Raw genomic sequence first — 21,728 nt, forward strand, 5'->3', positions numbered from 1 at the left:
GTAGTGAATTGAGATTTTCCAACTCAACTGGTACTCCTAGGAAACAGAGAGTAAAAGGGCATAGTTTTTGCCCTGGGACTCTCCATTATTCGCCCTCCATCCCCCCTCCCCCCTTCGCTGTCTGCGGCCTGCACCTTCCAGCTTTGGAACTTTAGACTATTAGATTGGCAGCGTACTACTGTTCGTTAAAAGTGAGAAAATGTGTGGTTTTTAATTTATTTCATATGATAGCATTGCTTTTAATCACGACCGTCCTACTGGTGTCGTTGTAATGGCCTGTGTTAATTTCAGTTGAGAAAACCACTAAGGCAGTCTTTCTGAGGATGTAAGAAGGCAGGTGGAGAGTGAGAGTGCGATATAATGAAAATTCCCCAACTTGATTGTGACTGATGGTAGACAAGAGGGCCTACCATTAGGGTAACATTAAGAACTATGCAATTTATTATAATCTTACAACGTGTACACTACCTAACCTAGAATTCTGTACACCATGTAGAAGTCTGTAGTGAAGCACGGGTACATCAGCTAGTTTATGATTATGTTGACAGTCAGGTTCTTCCCCGAGAGAAAATATAGGTATAATGCAAGAAGTGTGCATAGTAGTCACCAGATGGCAGATAAAAACAATGCTTGCCCCTGGTGGCAGATGATAAACATTCCTTGAAATATCACTCGAAATTCATTAACAAAACACTGTCGAAATGGGGATCAAGGTATACCGTTCGAAAGCTCAAACCTCCTGCTTCAAGCAGAAATGAGTTAAAACATAAACAGCTTTGATCATAACTGTTGGATCACGGTAGAGTACACGCATGTACCGTGTGAGCAGTGCTCATCACTCCATTACACGCGATGTTCACTGCATGACGAGCAGTGCTCGGCACTCCACGCTGACAGGTTAATTTATAAAATTATTCTCAAAATTTCTGTCATAGAAGGTCCACATGTAAGAACTCTTGTATTCAGGAGATGGTAAGAAGCCCTGAACATGGTTTTCCAGGGTTTCCTATCTTCACCACTCTAAGTCAGTGCCTGCTACCATCCTTTCTGTAGCTCATTTCTGTCTCTATCCTTGTGTTACATGACATGAACAGCTGGCTTTTTATACAGTAGTTGAGTTTTGACCAAACTTTGTATGAGGAAAAACATAAATAGTCCTAACTGGCTGAATAAAATTTGACTTTTTACTAACAAATTTTTCTTTCAAACACTGCTTATAACCTAGCTAATTGGACACGTGGTTAGGGGCGCATAGCTGTAAGCTTGCATTCAGGAGATGGTGGGTTTGAATCCCACCGTTGGCAGTCCTGAAGATGGGTTTCCATTTACACACCAGGCAAATTCTGGAGCTGTAACTTAATTAAAGCCTTGGCTGCTACATTCCCAATCCTAGCCCTTTCCCATCCTTGTATCACCAAAAACCTTTGATGTATTACTGCAACATTAAACACTGCTTATAAAGGTAGATTATATGCAGACGTAAAGAACTGTGTTTCTAATCACTGTGAATTTCAGTATACATTTCTTTTTTTCCATTTGTCTACCCCCTAGTCCCATTTCTTGATTTCAGCATCAGAGATGAGGTGAGACGAATTTATATGGCATGTTTTTGTGGCTGGATATCCTTCCTGATGCCAACCTCACTTGAGGAACTAATGAAGATGAAATGAATGATGGTGAATGAAATTGGGTAAGGAGGTGGAAGGAATAGGCTGTGTCCTATGAATTGGAGCTGCCCCAGCATTTGCTTGGAAATGAAAATGAACTACAGAAAACCATTCTCAGTACAGCAGAGTTTGAACACACCCGTGTCCTGAATGCAGAGCTTAGCTCCATAGCTGTAGTGTGTAAGTACACGCGGCCACTCTGTTCAGCAATGTCAGTATATGTAAACACCATAATGTTGAGTGTAATTGTATAACCTGTTCAGTTATAATATTAACAGCTTTAGTCTGCTGGTAGCCACGATCTTCAAAGTGTGAAGCTTATATGGTCTGACACTATGGTTAGCCAGTTTGAGTTGCACTGGTGGAAGAAAAAATTCACTATCATAATGTTGGCTGGTTGGATAGGAGAGGTGGTAATATAAAATTTCTAATCATTAAGATTGCATGCCTAAAGCCTGGATTCAGTTCCTAACCTCTCCACAGTGTTTGCCTGGAGTGAGGGCATATAACGCTGTTGATGGTGATTTGTCAGTCAGATGGGACGTTAAAAAAACTTGAGGGCGCGCGGCTGTGAGCTTGCATCCGGGAGATAGTAGGTTCGAATCCCACTATCGGCAGCCCTGAAGATGGTTTTCCGTGGTTTCCCATTTTCACACAAGGCAAATGCTGGGGCTGTACCTTAATTAAGGCCACGGCCGCTTCCTTCCAACTCCTAGGCCTTTCCTATCCCATCGTCGCCATAAGACCTATCTGTGTCGGTGCGACGTAAAGCCCGTAGCAAAAAAAAAAAAACTTGAGACCCCTTGGTGTTGATTGACAGGAGTAGGCTATAAACCAATACCGGATTTAAACCTCTCCCTACCTAGCTCGATAGCTGCAGTCGCTTAAGTGCGGCCAGTATCCAGTAATTCCAATATAATTGGTCCGTTATTGGACATTATAAATTTTCCAGCTAACTCATTCCTGGTTGCCAGCGTTTCGCCCTCCTGTGCTAGGCTGGGCTCATCAGTTGGTACCTAGCACACCTACCAAGACGCTGGCTAGTGCATACCGTGGAGGCCACTGCGTAGGCTGATTGTAGCCACCGGCAGTGCCAATGCACTATGAGACACTTTGTCCCATTATCAAAAATTGATGCCTGCCTGGGCATCAGATGATATAGATGTTGATTCCCATAGGGAATCTGAAATATTTGTTCCAAATGAGTAAATTTATAATTCCAATATAATTGGTCCGTTATTGGACATTATAAATTTTCCAGCTAACTCATTCCTGGTTGCCAGCGTTTCGCCCTCGTGTGCTAGGCTGGGCTCATCAGTTGGTACCTAGCACACCTACCAAGACGCTGGCTAGTGCATACCGTGGAGGCCACTGCGTAGGCTAATTGTAGCCACCGGCAGTGCCAATGCACTATGAGACACTTTGTCCCATTATCAAAAATTGATGCCTGCCTGGGCATCAGATGATATAGATGTTGATTCCCATAGGGAATCTGAAATATTTGTTCCGAATGAGTAAATTTATAATTCCAATATAATTGGTCCGTTATTGGACATTATAAATTTTCCAGCTAACTCATTCCTGGTTGCCAGCGTTTTGCCCTCCTGTGCTAGGCTGGGCTCATCAGTTGGTACCTAGCACACCTACCAAGACGCTGGCTAGTGCATACCGTGGAGGCCACTGCGTAGGCTGATTGTAGCCACCGGCAGTGCCAATGCACTATGAGACACTTTGTCCCATTATCAAAAATTGATGCCTGCCTGGGCATCAGATGATATAGATGTTGATTCCCATAGGGAATCTGAAATATTTGTTCCAAATGAGTAAATTTATAATTCCAATATAATTGGTCCGTTATTGGACATTATAAATTTTCCAGCTAACTCATTCCTGGTTGCCAGCGTTTCGCCCTCGTGTGCTAGGCTGGGTTCATCAGTTGGTACCTAGCACACCTACCAAGACGCTGGCTAGTGCATACCGTGGAGGCCACTGCGTAGGCTAATTGTAGCCACCGGCAGTGCCAATGCACTATGAGACACTTTGTCCCATTATCAAAAATTGATGCCTGCCTGGGCATCAGATGATATAGATGTTGATTCCCATAGGGAATCTGAAATATTTGTTCCGAATGAGTAAATTTATAATTCCAATATAATTGGTCCGTTATTGGACATTATAAATTTTCCAGCTAACTCATTCCTGGTTGCCAGCGTTTCGCCCTCGTGTGCTAGGCTGGGCTCATCAGTTGGTACCTAGCACACCTACCAAGACGCTGGCTAGTGCATACCGTGGAGGCCACTGCGTAGGCTGATTGTAGCCACCGGCAGTGCCAATGCACTATGAGACACTTTGTCCCATTATCAAAAATTGATGCCTGCCTGGGCATCAGATGATATAGATGTTGATTCCCATAGGGAATCTGAAATATTTGTTCCAGATGAGTAAATTTATAATTCCAATATAATTGGTCCGTTATTGGACATTATAAATTTTCCAGCTAACTCATTCCTGGTTGCCAGCGTTTCGCCCTCGTGTGCTAGGCTGGGCTCATCAGTTGGTACCTAGCACACCTACCAAGACGCTGGCTAGTGCATACCGTGGAGGCCACTGCGTAGGCTAATTGTAGCCACCGGCAGTGCCAATGCACTATGAGACACTTTGTCCCATTATCAAAAATTGATGCCTGCCTGGGCATCAGATGATATAGATGTTGATTCCCATACGGAATCTGAAATATTTGTTCCGAGTGAGTAAATTTATAATTCCAATATAATTGGTCCGTTATTGGACATTATAAATTTTCCAGCTAACTCATTCCTGGTTGCCAGCGTTTCGCCCTCGTGTGCTAGGCTGGGCTCATCAGTTGGTACCTAGCACACCTACCAAGACGCTGGCTAGTGCATACCGTGGAGGCCACTGCGTAGGCTAATTGTAGCCACCGGCAGTGCCAATGCACTATGAGACACTTTGTCCCATTATCAAAAATTGATGCCTGCCTGGGCATCAGATGATATGGATGTTGATTCCCATAGGGAATCTGAAATATTTGTTCCGAATGAGTAAATTTATAATTCCAATATAATTGGTCCGTTATTGGACATTATAAATTTTCCAGCTAACTCATTCCTGGTTGCCAGCGTTTCGCCCTCGTGTGCTAGGCTGCACTAGCCAGCGTCTTGGTAGGTGTGCTAGGTACCAACTGATGAGCCCAGCCTAGCACAGGAGGGCGAAACGCTGGCAACCAGGAATGAGTTAGCTGGAAAATTTATAATGTCCAATAATGGACCAATTATATTGGAATTATAAATTTACTCATTCGGAACAAATATTTCAGATTCCCTATGGGAATCAACATCTATATCATCTGATGCCCAGGCAGGCATCAATTTTTGATAATGGGACAAAGTGTCTCATAGTGCATTGGCACTGCCGGTGGCTACAATTAGCCTACGCAGTGGCCTCCACGGTATGCACTAGCCAGCGTCTTGGTAGGTGTGCTAGGTACCAACTGATGAGCCCAGCCTAGCACACGAGGGCGAAACGCTGGCAACCAGGAATGAGTTAGCTGGAAAATTTATAATGTCCAATAACGGACCAATTATATTGGAATTATAAATTTACTCATTCGGAACAAATATTTCAGATTCCCTATGGGAATCAACATCTATATCAGTATCCAGTATTCGGGAGATAGTAGGTTCGAACCCCACTGTCGGCAGCCCTGAAAATGGTTTTCCGTGGTTTCCCATTTTCACACCAGGCAAATGCTGGGGCTGTACCTTAATTAAGGCCACGGCCGCTTCCTTCCCACTCCCAGCCCTTCCCTGTCCCATCGTCGCCATAAGACCTATCTGTGTCGGCGCGACGTAAAGCTACTAGCAAACCTCTCCCTGCCTTATCATAATCCCACATTCAGTCAGGCCTTTCATGGGCATCAAATAGAAAGACCTGCACCAGGCAAGCCAAACATGTCCTCAGACACTTCAGGCACTAAAAGCGATATGATACATATTTTTAAAAATTAACAGCTTAAAATTTACCAAGTTCTAACTTGAGCCATTTGAAAGAGGAAGAATGTTCCTTCTCGCAAAATTAAAGCAAAACCTGCATTTGATTATCTTGACTGGTTTGCAGTCTATTCAACACTGTGTGAATCCCCATTGCACCTGTCTCCATCCAAAGTCAGCAGTAGTAATCATGTGTAGGAGGCAGTTATTAGCAAACATTTTTGCAATTCTGAACAGAAGCAAGAAATGTCAGATTGTGAAGAATAATGTAGTAGTTGATAGTGACAGTGCACAATCTGAGAAAAACCACAGTGAACTGAGAAATTCTGGAAGTGATGCTGCGCGGCCGTATTAAAATAAGAATCTGAAAATATTGGAAAGGTGGAGGGAAGGTGACAAACCACAAAAAAGTTAATTTTCTGGGGACTAGTAATACAGCTTCATATGATTCAGGCAACCCTGTGGTTCACAAAATCCCTTTTATTTAGCCAATACGAATGTGATAAATGTCTCATGGCTTAGCGTATCCTTAACTGCTTCATAAGTTTCCACATCATTAAAACGTACTGAAATTTAAAAATAAGGTTCCTAGAAAGAAACCATAATTTAATTTCTTCGAATGCAAATGTTAAAACATTAAAGCTCTTAAGTCTTCAAAAATTATGATTTCTTTCTAGGAACCTTATTTTTTGATATACGCCAAAGGCAGGCATTTATACAATGGAGGCAAATGCTTCCCCTAGTGCACCATCACTGCATTGTCCTACATAGGAGGTTTGCAGTGGTGTCTCAACGGCATACTAGTGCCAGCGTCTTGGAAAGGTGCAGCATTCCAACTGATGAGCCCGCTGCTGCACTGGTGCAAAACGCTGGTAATTTCATGATTAAAAAAGACTAAAGACTTGAATGTTTTCTACTGAAATTAATTCGATAAATTAAAGTTTGCTTGAAAATCTATGAATTTTTGTGATCCTTAATTAAATGCTAATTCTAGGCATGCATGCAAAGAGCTAAAAAATGGGTATGCTTATGGGTCAATAAGATTTAATGTTAATTGCACAGTATTAGAACTGCTTTAGACATTGTAATTTTAAAGCTTTTCAGTCTCTTGAAAATACTAATACATATAACATTTTATATGTTATACTGTAGTTCACTACACCTGTTCAATACCCGATCAGGGTGTATGCTAGAAATCCCTGTACATCGAACCACAACGTACAACAGATCGTTCACGGTCACTGCTGCAAGCTGGTGGAACGAATTCCCCAATGACATTAGAAATGCTAAATCTAAGACAAAACCCTCTGTCAACGTCATCTTATGAATACTACCAGGCTTTCCTGAGTGTGAATGGGATGCACGAATGAGAGTGAATATGGTTGTTTATTGTAACGTGTTGCAAAATGTAGTTGTAATTTATACTTTTAGGTTATAGAAATTTAATATGTTTAGGTTAGGTCATTTCAGTTTTCATACTGTTAGTACTGGTATAATGAAAAATGTTGATATTCCTAAATTGTAAAATTTATATTGTAAATTAAGTGTTCAGTTATTTACATGAAGTGGTTAAGTGTGAGAGGGCCAGGAGCCCTAACTACGCCACAATAAAGTCGCTTTAAAAATAGTAATAATAATTCTTGTGTAGCAGTGCATAACAATGGCTTGGTGTAAAAACTCTTGTTCAATTATTAGCAGAACTTGAAAAACTAGGAGAAGACAAATCAGGTGACGAAGGTACATTATCAGATGTAGAAGTAATAAGTGATGATGAGGATTTTATACTTCAGCAATTTGGTAATGTGTTGGATAGTGATAGTGATTCAGCTGATGAAAATATACACACAGTGGTCTTTGCATCTACAATAGACACAGTTCTTCCTTCCACTAGCCATGATCAATCTTGCAGCAAAGGACGATGCCTTAGCAGCGGGCAACATGTTTGAAGAGGAAGGGGACGAGGTGAGAAAGGTTGTGAGCTGGGAAGGCCTCCATTTGCACCAGGGAATCTGTTATGTGGTAAGGATGGAACAAATATTTGGACTGTTATCAATAACAGTGGGAACCCTCGTGGAAGGATGGCTTCACAGAATGTACTGAAAGAGGCAGCAGGGCCTACATTTCATGTTAAGCGTTAACATAGAGACTAACAGCAAGGTTAGTTCTTGGCGATTATTCATTGACACATCCATGTCGAAGCATATAAAGATGTGCATAGAGACCGAAACTTGTAGACAGACAATGGATAACAATTGGTCTATTTGTTTGGAAGAATTAGTGTATAGAATAGTAAATAAGTTACAGGATTATGAACGACTTCAAAAAGACCTTGATAATGTTGTGAGATGGACAGCAGATGATGAAAAGTCAAGTTGTAAGTTTCACCAAGAGGATAAGTCCTCTCAATTTTAATTACTGTGTTGATGGGGTGATAGTACCTCATGGGGATCAATGTAAGTACCTACATGTTAATATAAGGAATGACCTTCATTGGAGTAATCACATTAATGAGGTTGCAAAGAAAGGATATGGATCTCTTCACATGGTTATGAGGATATAGCCATTATAGCATGGTAGTTTGTGGGCCCGCCACTGTAAGTGATTATATCCAACACGTGCTCCAGTAGTTCTGGCAAGCTGGGTATAGAAAAGTGCGGGAGATGTACTGTACAAGGTATTTCAGTGAATAAGTTGAATTTTCTTTGCTTTCAGTTCCTAAACTCAGTTCATTGTGTGTTGTGTACTTCAAGCATGTATGATTAATTTAATAGTTCAGCATGCCGTACTGTTTTGTGCCTGGCTGTTCTAACTTAAAAGTTTAAAAAATAACATATGAATTGGAAGTATTGCTGCTGCTTGAGTCATCAGCCCATAGGCTGGTTTGATGCAGCTCTCCATTCCATCCTATCCCATGCTAACCTTTTCATTTCTACATAACAGATTGGAAGTGATGCAATGGAGAAAAAAAATTCAAAAGAAGATAAATCCTGTACAAGCATTTGGAACCTAAATGTTAGCAAATAATATTAGAGTAATGGTAAAAATAACAGCAATCTCAATGAACATGTCAAGAAAATATTATGACAGAAAATATTTCAAAATACATATGTGATTTTAGACTTTATTAAGAATGATGATAAATGTTATTACAGTTTGCAAGTCTCATTTTCAAGTGAAACTGATATGCTAAACTCACATTTTAAAACTCGCATTGTTAAGCCCTAGTGCTGCCTGCCAACTGCTAGTTGTGTCTTCAAACTCAAGTAGAACAGATGTAGATGGTATTTCATTCTTTTCATCAATAATTGGCAATGAATCATCATCTAAAGGTACCAGTGGCTCTGTAGTAGGGGAGACAGATCCTTCTTGTGGTTTCTTATGAGTATGACATGTAGAATATACACACCATGGCTGTAAAATACTGTGAGATTTTTTCATGTATACAAAAAAAGGATCATCTTCTGTAATTTTAAGCCACATAGCGTCTTTTATTTTGGACTCTTTTGAATAAGAGGCGTTCTTTGCAAAAGATAAAAAATGCTGAAGTCCTCAGTTTACATGTAATTCACATGAAAAGAATAATCTACAAGTGCACATTTGCTATCAGTTCTTTATTTTTACTTTTTTTTTTTTTTTTTTTTTTTTTTTTTTTTTTTTTTTTTTTTTTGCTACTTGCTTTACGTCGCACCAACACAGATAGTTCTTACAGCGACGATGGGACGGGAAAGGGCGAGGAGTGGGAAGGAAGCGGCCGTGGCCTTAATTAAGGAACAGCCCCAGCATTTGCCTGGTGTGAAAATGGGAAACCAACGGAAAACCATCTTCAGGGCTGCCGACAATGGGGTACGAACCTACTGTCTCCCGAATACTGGATACTTGCCGCACTTAAGCGACTGCAGCTATCGAGCTCGGTTGCTATCAGTTCAACCTATGGAAAGGGTACATAAACATAAATCTGAACGTCCTTTTTCTGTTTTTCAATAAGTGCAAAATGTCTACCATAGGGAAGAAAACCATGTCCACTGCATAGAAAACTTTGCTCTACTGAAGAAAACCACACCCAAATAACAAAATATCTCAGGGACTCATCCGAGGCCCCGTAATCGGAATGAGTACACTTTAAATCCTTTAACGAGTATCCATTGGAGGGAAAGTCTGGTGCCAGCAGCCGCGGTAATTCCAGCTCCAATAGCGTATATTAAAGTTGTTGCGGTTAAAAAGCTCGTAGTTGGATTTGTGTCCCACGCTGTCGGTTCTTCGCTCGTCGGTGTCTAACTGGCATGGTTCGTGGGACGTCCTGCCGGTGGTGGCGAGTCGAAAGCGCGCGGCCGCCGTGGTTCCTGCGCGCCGTAGGCGGACCCCGATGAAATCCTACCGCGGTGCTCTTCATTGAGTGTCGAGGTGGGCCGGCACATTTACTTTGAACAAATTAGAGTGCTTAAAGCAGGCCGGCTGCGCCTGAATACTGTGTGCATGGAATAATGGAATAGGACCTCGGTTCTATTTTGTTGGTTTTCGGAACCCGAGGTAATGATTAATAGGGACAGGCGGGGGCATTCGTATTGCGACGTTAGAGGTGAAATTCCGTATGAGCAATAGGTGATTATTATTTTGAGCAACACATCGATCAGAGCAAAGAATAAGATGCTTTATGTCACCACTGGATAATAGTTTGAATCTATTTATTACATAATTAAATAGACAAAAAGCAACCTCAGATCCTGCTCAGTTTGCCAGAGGTGCATAGTCACTTCATCGGAGGCAACGTCATTTACACAATAGCTGTAAGTAATTGTAACTGACACTGAGAGAACACATTTGAGTGACTTAACACTGTGGAAAATAAAACTTGTTGCCTGTCCGTGCACAACACTATAATGTTATTATTTTTGTTCGCTGTTTCTGTGTCCTGTTCAGTTTTTCTCTGATGTAATCGATCAGACATCTGTCTTACTTGATTCATCAACATTTACAAGTTTATCACATTTTTGACAAGCGTTAGAATGTGGAAGACCAAATTTCAGGTTGAACTTTCCTCTAAACACATCCATATATTGGTGAAGTGAGACAGAACTATCAGGATATTGTTCTTTAAACAGGTGGTACATCTTCTGTATGTTTAACCCCTTAAGCGGGGAGCTCGATACACACCGGCTCACTCCCAGGTGGGGAGCGATTTCCCTGATTGAAGAAAATATTTAATTACTTGATTAAAACAATCATAGACTAAAATGAACTATTGGAGGGCCCTGAGATAAATATTTACTTGAATATAATGTATTTAATTGTTGAAAAATCCTATTATTTTGATTTTTCAATACTTTGTGAAAGAACGTACTAAGTGCTTTCATACTGCGATGTCGAGGTTGCTTCTTCCTAATAGCAAAGCTCTGGTTTTCGTTTATACAGTAACTTTTACCTGAATATTTTAGGCAGTTTACTAACAATCTCTGCCTGGAAATTACTGCTTTTGTCCATCCTTTCCACTTCCTCAAGCGTAATTTCACCAACATAATTTTCCTCCTTCCCATGAGCTTGGCTGTTCGCAACACCACCAGGAAGATTTCCTTTTATGTTGAGAAGATGTTCAAAATATTCCCTCCACCTCTCCAGTGATTCCCTGGGATCTATTATGAGGTCACCTGAATTACTCAAAACACTGTTCATTTCCTTTTTCCCTCCCTTCCTAAGATTCATTATTACTGTCCAGAAAGGTTTCCCCGCTGTTTGATCATTCCACCAAGATGTTTGCCTTTTCTCATCTTTACACCCAGTTGTTCCTAGGCATTCCCTTGCTCTTTCTACTACAGCATCCCTGTATGCCACCCGTTCATTTTCTATATCCTGAACCTGCTTACTGTCTACTGTTTGAAACTTCTCACTAATCATATCTATGTACTTCTGTCTAATTTCCACGTCCTAGAGATTTTCTACCCTTATTCCTTTGCAGACAGATTTCACTTTCTCTACTCTAGGCCTGGAGATACTTAGTTCACTACAGATCAGATAGTGGTCTATATCATCGAAAAATCCTTGGAAAACTTGTACATTCCTAACAGATTTCCTGAATTCGAAGTCGGTTAAGATATAGTCTATTATGGATCTGGTACCTCTAGCCTCCCTTGTGTAGCGGTGAATGGCCTTATGCTTGAAGAATGTATTTGTAACTGCTAAACTCATACTAGCACAGAGGTCAAGCAAACGCTTCCCATTCCCATTAGCTTCCATATCTTTCCCACATTTACCAATCACCCTTTCGTATCCTTCAGTTCTATTTCCAGCTCTCGCATTGAAATTGCCCATTAGCACTATTATATCCTTGCTGTTGACCCTGACCATGATGTCACTCAACGCTTCATAAAACTAGTCAACTTCATCCTCATCTGCATACACGGAGACAATTCTAGTCCTAATTCCACCAACTGACAAATCTACCCATATCATTCGTTCATTTACGTGCCTAACAGAAACTATGTTGCGTGCAATGGTATTTCTGATAAAGAGCCCTACCCCAGACTCTGCCCTTCCCTTTCTAATACCCGTCAAGTACACTTTATAATCTCCTATCTCTTCCTTGTTATCTCCTCTTACCCGAATAACACTTACTCCTAGCACATCCAAATGCATCCTCTTTGCTGACTCAGCCAGTTCTTCTTTCTTTCTTCCGTAAGTCCCATTAATGTTGACAGCTCCCCATCGAATTCCATTTCGTTCGCCAGGTTGTTTCCAAGGAGTCCCTCACCTGTCAAATGGGAGTGGGACTCTGTTACTCCCATAGGTCCGAGGCTTGCTTAAAATGTTCTGAGCTCGCTAAATTCATGAAGCAGGATGCTACCCTACTTGCACATAGTCTAAGTGAGGATCTCTCCTCTAATGGGTTATGGACCACCGGTAAATTGTATAGCCCTAGCCGCCTGAGCACAGGGAGGGCCATGACTCAGAATATGTCCGAGATGCCCACTCCCATTCCATAGCAACTGTTATCCCGACTCTCAGGACCACTTACTAGGCCACTCAGCCATTGCCCATGGTTCTTGAACTAGGACGTGACTACAGTAACCCACACCATAAACCATCGAAAATAATATTTTACAAATTTGTACAGTATTCCTTTTACAGGGTCGACTCTTCGTGAATGTCTTTTCCGCAAAGGATAGTTAAGGACAGGAATTAGAAATAATTCGGCCATGGTCTATCAAAGGTACCATCCCGACATTCGCCTGGAATTGAGAATGGGAAACCATGGACTCTTCTGAATTCCTTGACACATTTGCATGCATTTCCGGATGCTCGGACGTAGATGTGAACGACGTAAATGACTGATTGAAAAATTACTGTAATTCAGGCTACGGCATAATGACAGATGAAGAAATTATTGCCTCTTGTTCCTGGGTAGGTAATGACGAGAGTGATGGTGAGTATCGAAAATGAACCGGCGCTCCATCGGAAGAAACAATGATTCATGGAGATGCAACAATGCAGCTGGACAAACTGATGGCTTATTTAAAATCCCAGATTGAAAGCACACCGGCAGAACTGATGTTAGTAAAACGACTTCATGATCGTGCTGCTTGCAAATGCTATACAAATGTAAAACAGAAAAAAAAATACACATTATTTTAGTGCATGAAATAGAGTCGTAAATGTAAGGTAAGTATTCTTATATTCTTGTGTATGATTGAAAAAATGTATTACTGTAAACTTATGTTAATAGATTATATAACATGTACTGTATTTGTGTTTAGTTTTCCAGATTATCCGGATTTTCAATCATCCGGAACCACTTAATCCAGATAAATGAGTTCTTGTGTATTATGCATCCTTCATATTTACATTTGCATGAGTTTTCCTGCAAACAAAATCATACACTGTTAAATATTGGTATATTTTAATCATCACAGAAGACGGAGATTGCTTTCCTCAGTGATAGCTAGGGCCTGGATTTTTATGTAATATCAAACTGTGAAATATGTACCGTAAATAAAAATGTAGTAAATATCAGAGAAATATGTAGTTAAATATCTAATATTCCTAAAATATGTAGTAATATTAATGTATTAAATTTACAAAATTGTTACTGTATTTCTTTTATTATGACTTATGGCAGGGATGGCAAACCTTTACCGACTAGTGTGTCATTTAAGGTCCTGTTGTATTACATTTTACTGCCTAGTGTGCCATCAGTTACTTTCTTTTAAAATCACCATGAAAACCCTCATTTTATTTCAGTTAGGTATTAGATTCCATTACATATGTTGTTAGGTCATCAGCCCAGAGGCTGGTTGAATGCTCAAATACCACCACCCATGGCTATGCAGTTATGGGAAACCGCAAAAACCAATGGCAGAGCCCAAATGAGGCGTACTAGGCAAGATGAGGAGTAAGGTAGTTTGCCATTGCTTTCCTCACTGGACCAGAAGGTGCTACTGCAGCACAACTGATTCTATAAGCAACACCTTTCTTAACACTCAGACACTAACTGTGCTCCAAATGTCATTACTCAGCACCACTCATACCTGCAGCAGCTTCCATATTGCCACAGCCATGGATGAGACTGGGACTTCGGTGGAAGCTACACTTTACTCTGGCCTGTGCCAAGAGGATACAAAAATACTGCATCCATCAAGAAATGGCAATTCATTCAGTTGAACGTTTCATGCATTTTAAAAACACGTAAATTTTAAGAATAAGGTATATTTTTGCGTTAACCTAATAAAATTTGTAAAATATATGGGATTAGAATTAATTGAGACATACTCATTTATTAAAGCGTAATGTTATAATATGCTATGCTGCTAGATTTTCGACCTATATATTACATGAAATTAGCTTCATGGTCCGTATCGCACTTCAATAGATTCACAACTAAGTATTTATTTATTTTCCATCTAGTCGATCATTGTATCTATATATTGTGAATCTATATATTACATGTTAAAAACATTAAAATGTGTGGTTTGTTGTGCGGTGTGCCACAGAAGTCGTGTCATAGGTTCACCGTCCCTGACTTATGGTTTTGTTATGAGACAATAAGATTGTTTTAAATACCTCCACATTTTAGGACAACAGTATCATGGTTGCTTTAGATAATTTACATAGTCTACTGTTTTCTAAGTGGCCTCCATGGCTCAGGTGGCAGCGGGCCGGCCTATCACCGCTGGATACTGTGGTTCAAATCCTGGTCACTCCATGTGAGATTTGTGCTGGACAAAGCGGAGGGAGGACAGGTTTTTCTCCGGGTACTCCGGTTTTCCCTGTCATCTTTCATTCCAGCAACACTCTCCAATGTCATTTCAGTTCATCTGTCAGTCATTAATCACTGCCCCAGAGGAATGCGACAGGCCTCGGCAGCCGGTACGATTCCTATCCTTGCCGCAAGATGGGGGCTTCATTCATTCCATCCCTGACCCGGTCAGTGACTGGAAAACTGGTTGTAGGTTTTCATTTTCACTGTTTTCTAATTTTGACAGTAACTATGATTACTTATTAAGTAAACAAATTAAGGGCATGATCAAAATACTCCAGGTATGTAAAAAGAATGTTATGCACTGTAAATCGCCGAGTGTATGTCCAACCCTTGTCCCATTCCTCCACAAGGTAGAGTAGGAAGTGAAATAAATCTTCGTAGCATCAACTCATTACAGGAGTTAATGAGGTGTAATCAATGGCGTGATATATGATAGTAGAAAGGGATGGGGTGAAACCTGGTACTGGCACATAGCCTACTCCAGTCAAAGAGCACCAAGGGGTCTGCTCAAGGTTAACGTCTCCATCCAATGGACGAATCACCATCAACAGCATCATATGCCCTCACTTCATATGAACACTGCAGGGTGGTTTGGAATTGAATCCAGGATTTTGGCACGCAATCTAGTGATTAGAAATTGTATACCACTACCTCCCCTACCCTGCAGACCAACATTCTGATTGTGAAACATTTTTCGACCAACGAGACTCGAACCAGCTAACAACGTCAGATCATACAGACTTGATGCCTTAACAATTATGGCCACCAGGCCGGCTGCACTGTAAATAGCGGAGTATTTTACTATTTATTGTTGTAGCTAATTTCCTGTTGTCCTCATCCCCTGGAAATAAACATTACTAAATAAAGCTAATATTGTTTATATGCACAAATATGTTACATTCTTTGCATTATATATGTAATATTATTAAGAATATTTACAAATATATAAAAACCAAAGTATAACAATATCAGACCCACAATTCAATGTTTTTCATTTTCAATTGTCTACAAGCAAAGGAATGGAATATGTATTTACATAAGAATCCGGGCCCCAGTGAATGGAATATACGGTATTGTGTATTAATATTTAGGCCCATATGAAATTGAACACACCTAAAAAACTAACCTTACCCCAGGCACTACAACTCTGTAGGGTCTTGGCCTATCGAAGGCCTGCAGATTACAAGGTGTTGTGTGGTCAGCACGACGAATCCGCTTCGCCATTATTCTTGGCTTTCTAGACTTGGGCCGCTATCTCACCATCAGATAGCTCCTTCATTCTAATCACATAGGCTGAGTGGACCTCGAACCAGCCCTCAGTTCCAGGTAAAATCCCTGACTTGGCCGGGAAACAAACGCGGGGCCTCCGGGTAAGAGGCAGGCACGCTACCCCTACATCACAGGGCCGGCTAATTGAACACACCCCTAACCTTCATTTTATATTATTTTATATTTATTTATTTATTTATTTACTTTATTGTGAACATAATAGGTCATAAGTCCCAATTACAATGTTCACGACAATTGTTACTTAGACTTTAAAAGTACAAATTAAAAACAAAAACAATACTTAGCTAGAGTAATCTTAAAACTTAATTCCTCTGACACACAGTCACATTACTAAAAAAAAAAAAAATTACGGTTATTATAACTAATATTACATTACAGTACTAATACATTCTAATTAAAATTAGTATAATATTTAAAACAAATATTTTAACAGAATTTCCACTTGGAATGTAACACATTTAAAAACATTGTTTACAACATTTATACTAGTTTATACTAGTTTAACTTTTTTTTAAAAAAATCTTCATAATCTATTAAATAATGTTCAGAAGTACAGTGTTACATGTCAAAATGAATGTACTTTTGGTCATACTAAAAATATCAACATAGGGATGAATATTATTGTAGAGTCTCATTGCTCTGTTAATTGGGGAGTTCTTATACATTTCAGTCTTAGCCTTTGATAGAAAGAATATATTTTTAGGATGACAGTTTATGTGGCACATAAAATGTTATTGACTTCAATATGTTTGAGTCATCAATTACAGAATTAATTATTTTATACAGGAAAGTCAAATCTTTGCAACTTCATCTGTGGCACAAGCTATGCACACCATGTGCCTTCAGTATACCTGAATAAACACGATATTATGACTTTTTCTTATATTAAAAAATATTAATATAAAGCCAAAATCAGAAAAACAGAAAATATTGATGAAAGAGCATTAAACATACAATTTAAATTAGGGTGTTAGTGAGAAACATAAAGTTTCTAAAAAGACAGATTGAAGGTGTTACATCCTTATTCCACTTACCTCTTTTTTTTTTTTTTTAATTCTCCTTTATGGGATTGGGCCAACAACTCAACTTGGAACTCTTAGGCCTAGGATACAGAATTATTTTGTTGTTGTACACGTTTGTTGGAATGATGCGCTGTGTCACGTTTTGTAGTTATGCAAAAAAAAAGTAAGAAATATATAAAATCAATTTTGTAAATGTAACTTCATTTATTTTGGTTTAAACAAAGATTGTTGTCACTTCTTGATAATAAAACATTCACTTGTAGTTAATGGCTTATAAATGAGAAAGAAAAGGAAACATTGGCTGTTAGTCATAGCCCAGGAACGTGCTACCTGCAGAATCTCAGCTTATTTAGTGGATTTTTAACGTTGTCTAGGGCCAGAGGCTGGGGTTGGGAATAGGTGATTGGTTAGTCATAGCCCAGGAACGTGCTATCTGCAGAATCTCAGCATATTTAGTGGATTTTTAACGTTGTCTAGGGGCAGAGGCTGGGGTTGGGAATAGGTGATCAGTAGTGGGGCTTGGTTTGTTATGTAGAATACAGTAGGCTAGCGGGGAGAGGTCAATGGCTTTGAGAGTTTGGGGAAGGTTGCTGCGGGAAGTTGCATTTTGAATGTATCGTAGGCAGAGAGAATGAAGGTGGGAGAGGATTGTTGGGAAAGAATACAAGTCATTAATAGTTTAAATTCTTGTCTTTTTCTGAAGTCGATAGGCATGTCTGTCAAGTTTAAGGATTTCAAGGTATTGAATGGAGGAGGCAGAAATCCAGGATAAGGACACACATGTTATTACAGGTCGAACAAAAGCTTTGTATGTATCTATAATTTGGGAAGCTCTTACTCACCAGGTTTGACCTACAACCGCCAGAGGAGATGAAACCTGTAGTATGCCTTTTTGCAAATTTTGTCAATGTGTACATTCCATCGGAGATTATTTTGGAACATGATACGTTTACAATTTTTAAATATTATAAATTGTATTTTGTTTACATTAATTTTGATCTGCCATTTAGCCATTGTTTGAACTTGTTTGGTAGGGTTTCAGATTACTTTGCAGGGAGGGATCATGAGTACCTAGGGCAAGGATTGCTATGTCATCTGTGAATGGATATAATCTTATAGGCAGAGAGGGTTGGGGGATGTCTACACAATAGAGGATGTAGAGAAGGGAAGAGAGAGGACTGCCTTGCAGGATGCAAGCTTTGATAGTGATAGTTTAGGAGAGGGTATGGTGTACAGTACTCTGGGTAGAATGAAAGTTAAGAAAGTTGGCGAGGAAATAGATGATTGTTTAAAGAAGAGGGAGATGGTGCAATTTAAATATTAGACCTGAGATCCATACTTTTATCACATGCATCTTTTACATCCAGGCCAATAATTGATGCTTGTCTCCTTGGAGACAGATATTTTGTTAGGAATGCAGAGATGTAGAAGACATGGTCATGGGTAGAGTATTGGGGATGGAAATCAGTTTGGGATTGGGAAATGAGTTAGGGGGAAAATTAGATAGGTGTATATAGCGATGGGCAAGATTGTTTCTATGATTTGGAAAGTACTGGGAGAAGGCTAATTGGGTGATAGGAAAGTAATTGGAATGGTAGCTTTTGAGGTTTTAGGAAAAGTAATATTGTTGTATGTACCCAGTAGAGAGGAGAGGAGCCAGTTTGAATTATAATATCAATCACTACTGATCTGCATTTAGGGCAGTCACCCAGGTGGCAGGTACCCTATCTGTTGTTTTCCTTGCCTTTTCTTAAATGATTGCAACAAAATTGGAAATTTATTGAACACCTCCCTTGGTACATTATTCCAATTATTTAAAGTTAACAACTTTGGTCCGTATTGAACTGAGAATTACAATGTTAAAAAGAGAGAGGTTCCACCTATTCAATACAATAATAAACCGTTGCACAAACTTATGTCACAACATGTTTAATTTGGTTTGGGATCGGTTTCGACACATATTTATGTCATCATCAGCCAATATAAAAACATGGCAAGAAGTATACAATTATCAACACACACACACACACACAAAAAAAAACACATTAAAGGATAACTGTAACACATATAACACTTTCATGAAGAAGTGAACAATTGAAGTTCATGTAGTTTTTACACTCTTGCTGTGAGTGTTAAAAGAACTGAAGAATACAAGTGAAATGTAACACTTTTCCATGAAGATAATTTTTTGTAGAGATCATAAGCGGTGTGACGTTCTTGAGCACTCTTGCTGCAACCTTTTAAGTCAATATATTAGATCTTGAGGTTAAAAAGGATCTTGAAGGATGTAGAATAATTTATAATTGTTGCTAGGCAAGGAATACACTTGTTGCTACCCTAGGTAAAGAATAACATGATTTTGTTTTTGGTACTTCTAAAGGTGGATAGTGATATACAGGATGTACCAAAACTCAACAGCAACAATTTAGGAATGGATTCCCCACATAGAAAGAAGAAAAAAGGTTATGACAACATGGGTCCAGAAATGTATACTTACAGGTTTATTCAAACTTTGTGACACAAATTAATTTTAGTAATATTTACATGTCCTCATGCAATCATTCAATCGTCTCATCAACAGAGGTTCGCCATTAACATCTGGGCAGGCATTGCTGGTGATTCCTTGTTGGGACCCTACGTTATTGAGAATAGGCTTACTGGACAGAACTACATGAATTTCTTGTGTAATGCATTGCCTGATTACTTGGAAGACATGCCACTTGCATCTTGTCGACAAATGTTTTTCATGCATGATGGTGCTACTGCACATTTCAGTCTGCTGCCCGCAGGTACCTGAATACCCATTTTCCTGAGTGCTGGATAGGTAGAGGAGGACCTATTGCTTGGTCACCACCACGCTCTACTGGAACCCCCTGGAATTTTACCTGTGGGGACACGTTAAGTCTCTCGTGTTTGCGACTCCTATTCCTGATGAAGCAACTTTATGTGAGTGCATTGTGACAACCTTTCAGGCAGTACGCACTACACCAGGCATTTTTGATCACGTGCTTAACCCATGCGATGACGAGCGGAGGCTTGTATTCGAGCTGAAGGTCGTCACTTTGAGCATTTCCTCTGATACATGCTCAAGGTGTTTCAGTTGCTGTTACAGACGTACGGTGTAAAAGTACAAAAGTTTCAATAAATCTGTAAGTATACATCTCTGGACCCATTTTGTCATAAACATTTTTTCTTCTCTCTATGTGAGGAATCGCTTCCTAAATTTTTGCTGTCGAGTTTTGGTACACCCTGTATATAAAAACTCCTAGAGTATATTGTAGGATATGAACTTATCAGTATTGATATGGATTTATGAGATCTATAGAAAAAGGAAAATAAGTTAAAAATAAAAATAAAAACAGGAAAAAATGGTAAGATAAGTAATACTATGAGGCTCACCTTGTTTAGCTTGCCATGAAGTATAAGAGGCAGTAAGAACAGAAATTGAGAAAATTAGCACAGGTAGGGGATAGGAGGTGGGGGTAAGGGAGTAAGGGGAGTTGTCTAAGGTGGATCACGAAGGTGTTGTGGTAGGGGCAAGTAGCACAAGAAGGTGTTGTGTATAACATGGAAGATCGACTGCCTACTTGTCAACTTGAAGCTTTTGAAAACTAAGATAAGGAAGTCAAAAAGGATGTTCAGTTTTTCAGACAAGTCATTAAGGTTTTGGTAAGGATTAAAAAATTGATCAAGGTGTATTAAATGAGTTTCAGTGATATAAAGAAGAGGGCCTTTGTTTAGGTACTGATAATTTCAATATCTTGGTCTAACGTAGTGAAATGATAATTTTTTGTCCTGCATGTGTTGCAGGACCCTAAACAAAGGTCCTTTTCTTGATATCACTGAAAATTGTTTAATACACCTCAATCAATTTTTTAATCCTAACCAAAACCTTAATGACTTGTCTGAAAAACCAAACATCCTTTTTAACTTCCTTATCTTAGTAAGGGGAGTTTTCTAAGGTGGATCAGGGGGATGTTGTGGTAGGAGCAAGTAGCGCGAGAAGGTGTTGTGTGTAACATGGAAGATCGACCGCCTACTTGTCAACTTGAAGCTTTCGAAAACTAAGATTTGCCCTGCAGATACAAGAGACACATACAACAGGAGAAGCGCAAGCAGTTGTCAAACAGCTGAGTGCACTAGCGTAAATGCAGGCAGGAGTAGAAGGGAGATGTCAACAGACTTACTTATGTAATATTTGATGAAGTTACCACTTGCTTATCACCAAAACTTGACTGTCACCATTTGACTGAGTCCTTGCTTACGTCTGTAGGATTGCCCTACACTGGTAAAGTCTACAAACAATTCGTGAATTTGAAAACCTGCCCTCTCCTTTACATCCTTACTACAACCCCTAAATACCCTCATAACCATGTGCAGAGATCTGTACCCTTTATTTGCAATCATATTTTTGTGCTTACCTCAATGAAGATATTTCCTTATATTAATATCGAGGTACTTACAATGATCCCCAAAAGGAACTTTCACCCCATCA

This window comes from Anabrus simplex, chromosome 1, assembly GCF_040414725.1.
Source record: "Anabrus simplex isolate iqAnaSimp1 chromosome 1, ASM4041472v1, whole genome shotgun sequence".
Taxonomy (NCBI): domain Eukaryota; kingdom Metazoa; phylum Arthropoda; class Insecta; order Orthoptera; family Tettigoniidae; genus Anabrus; species Anabrus simplex.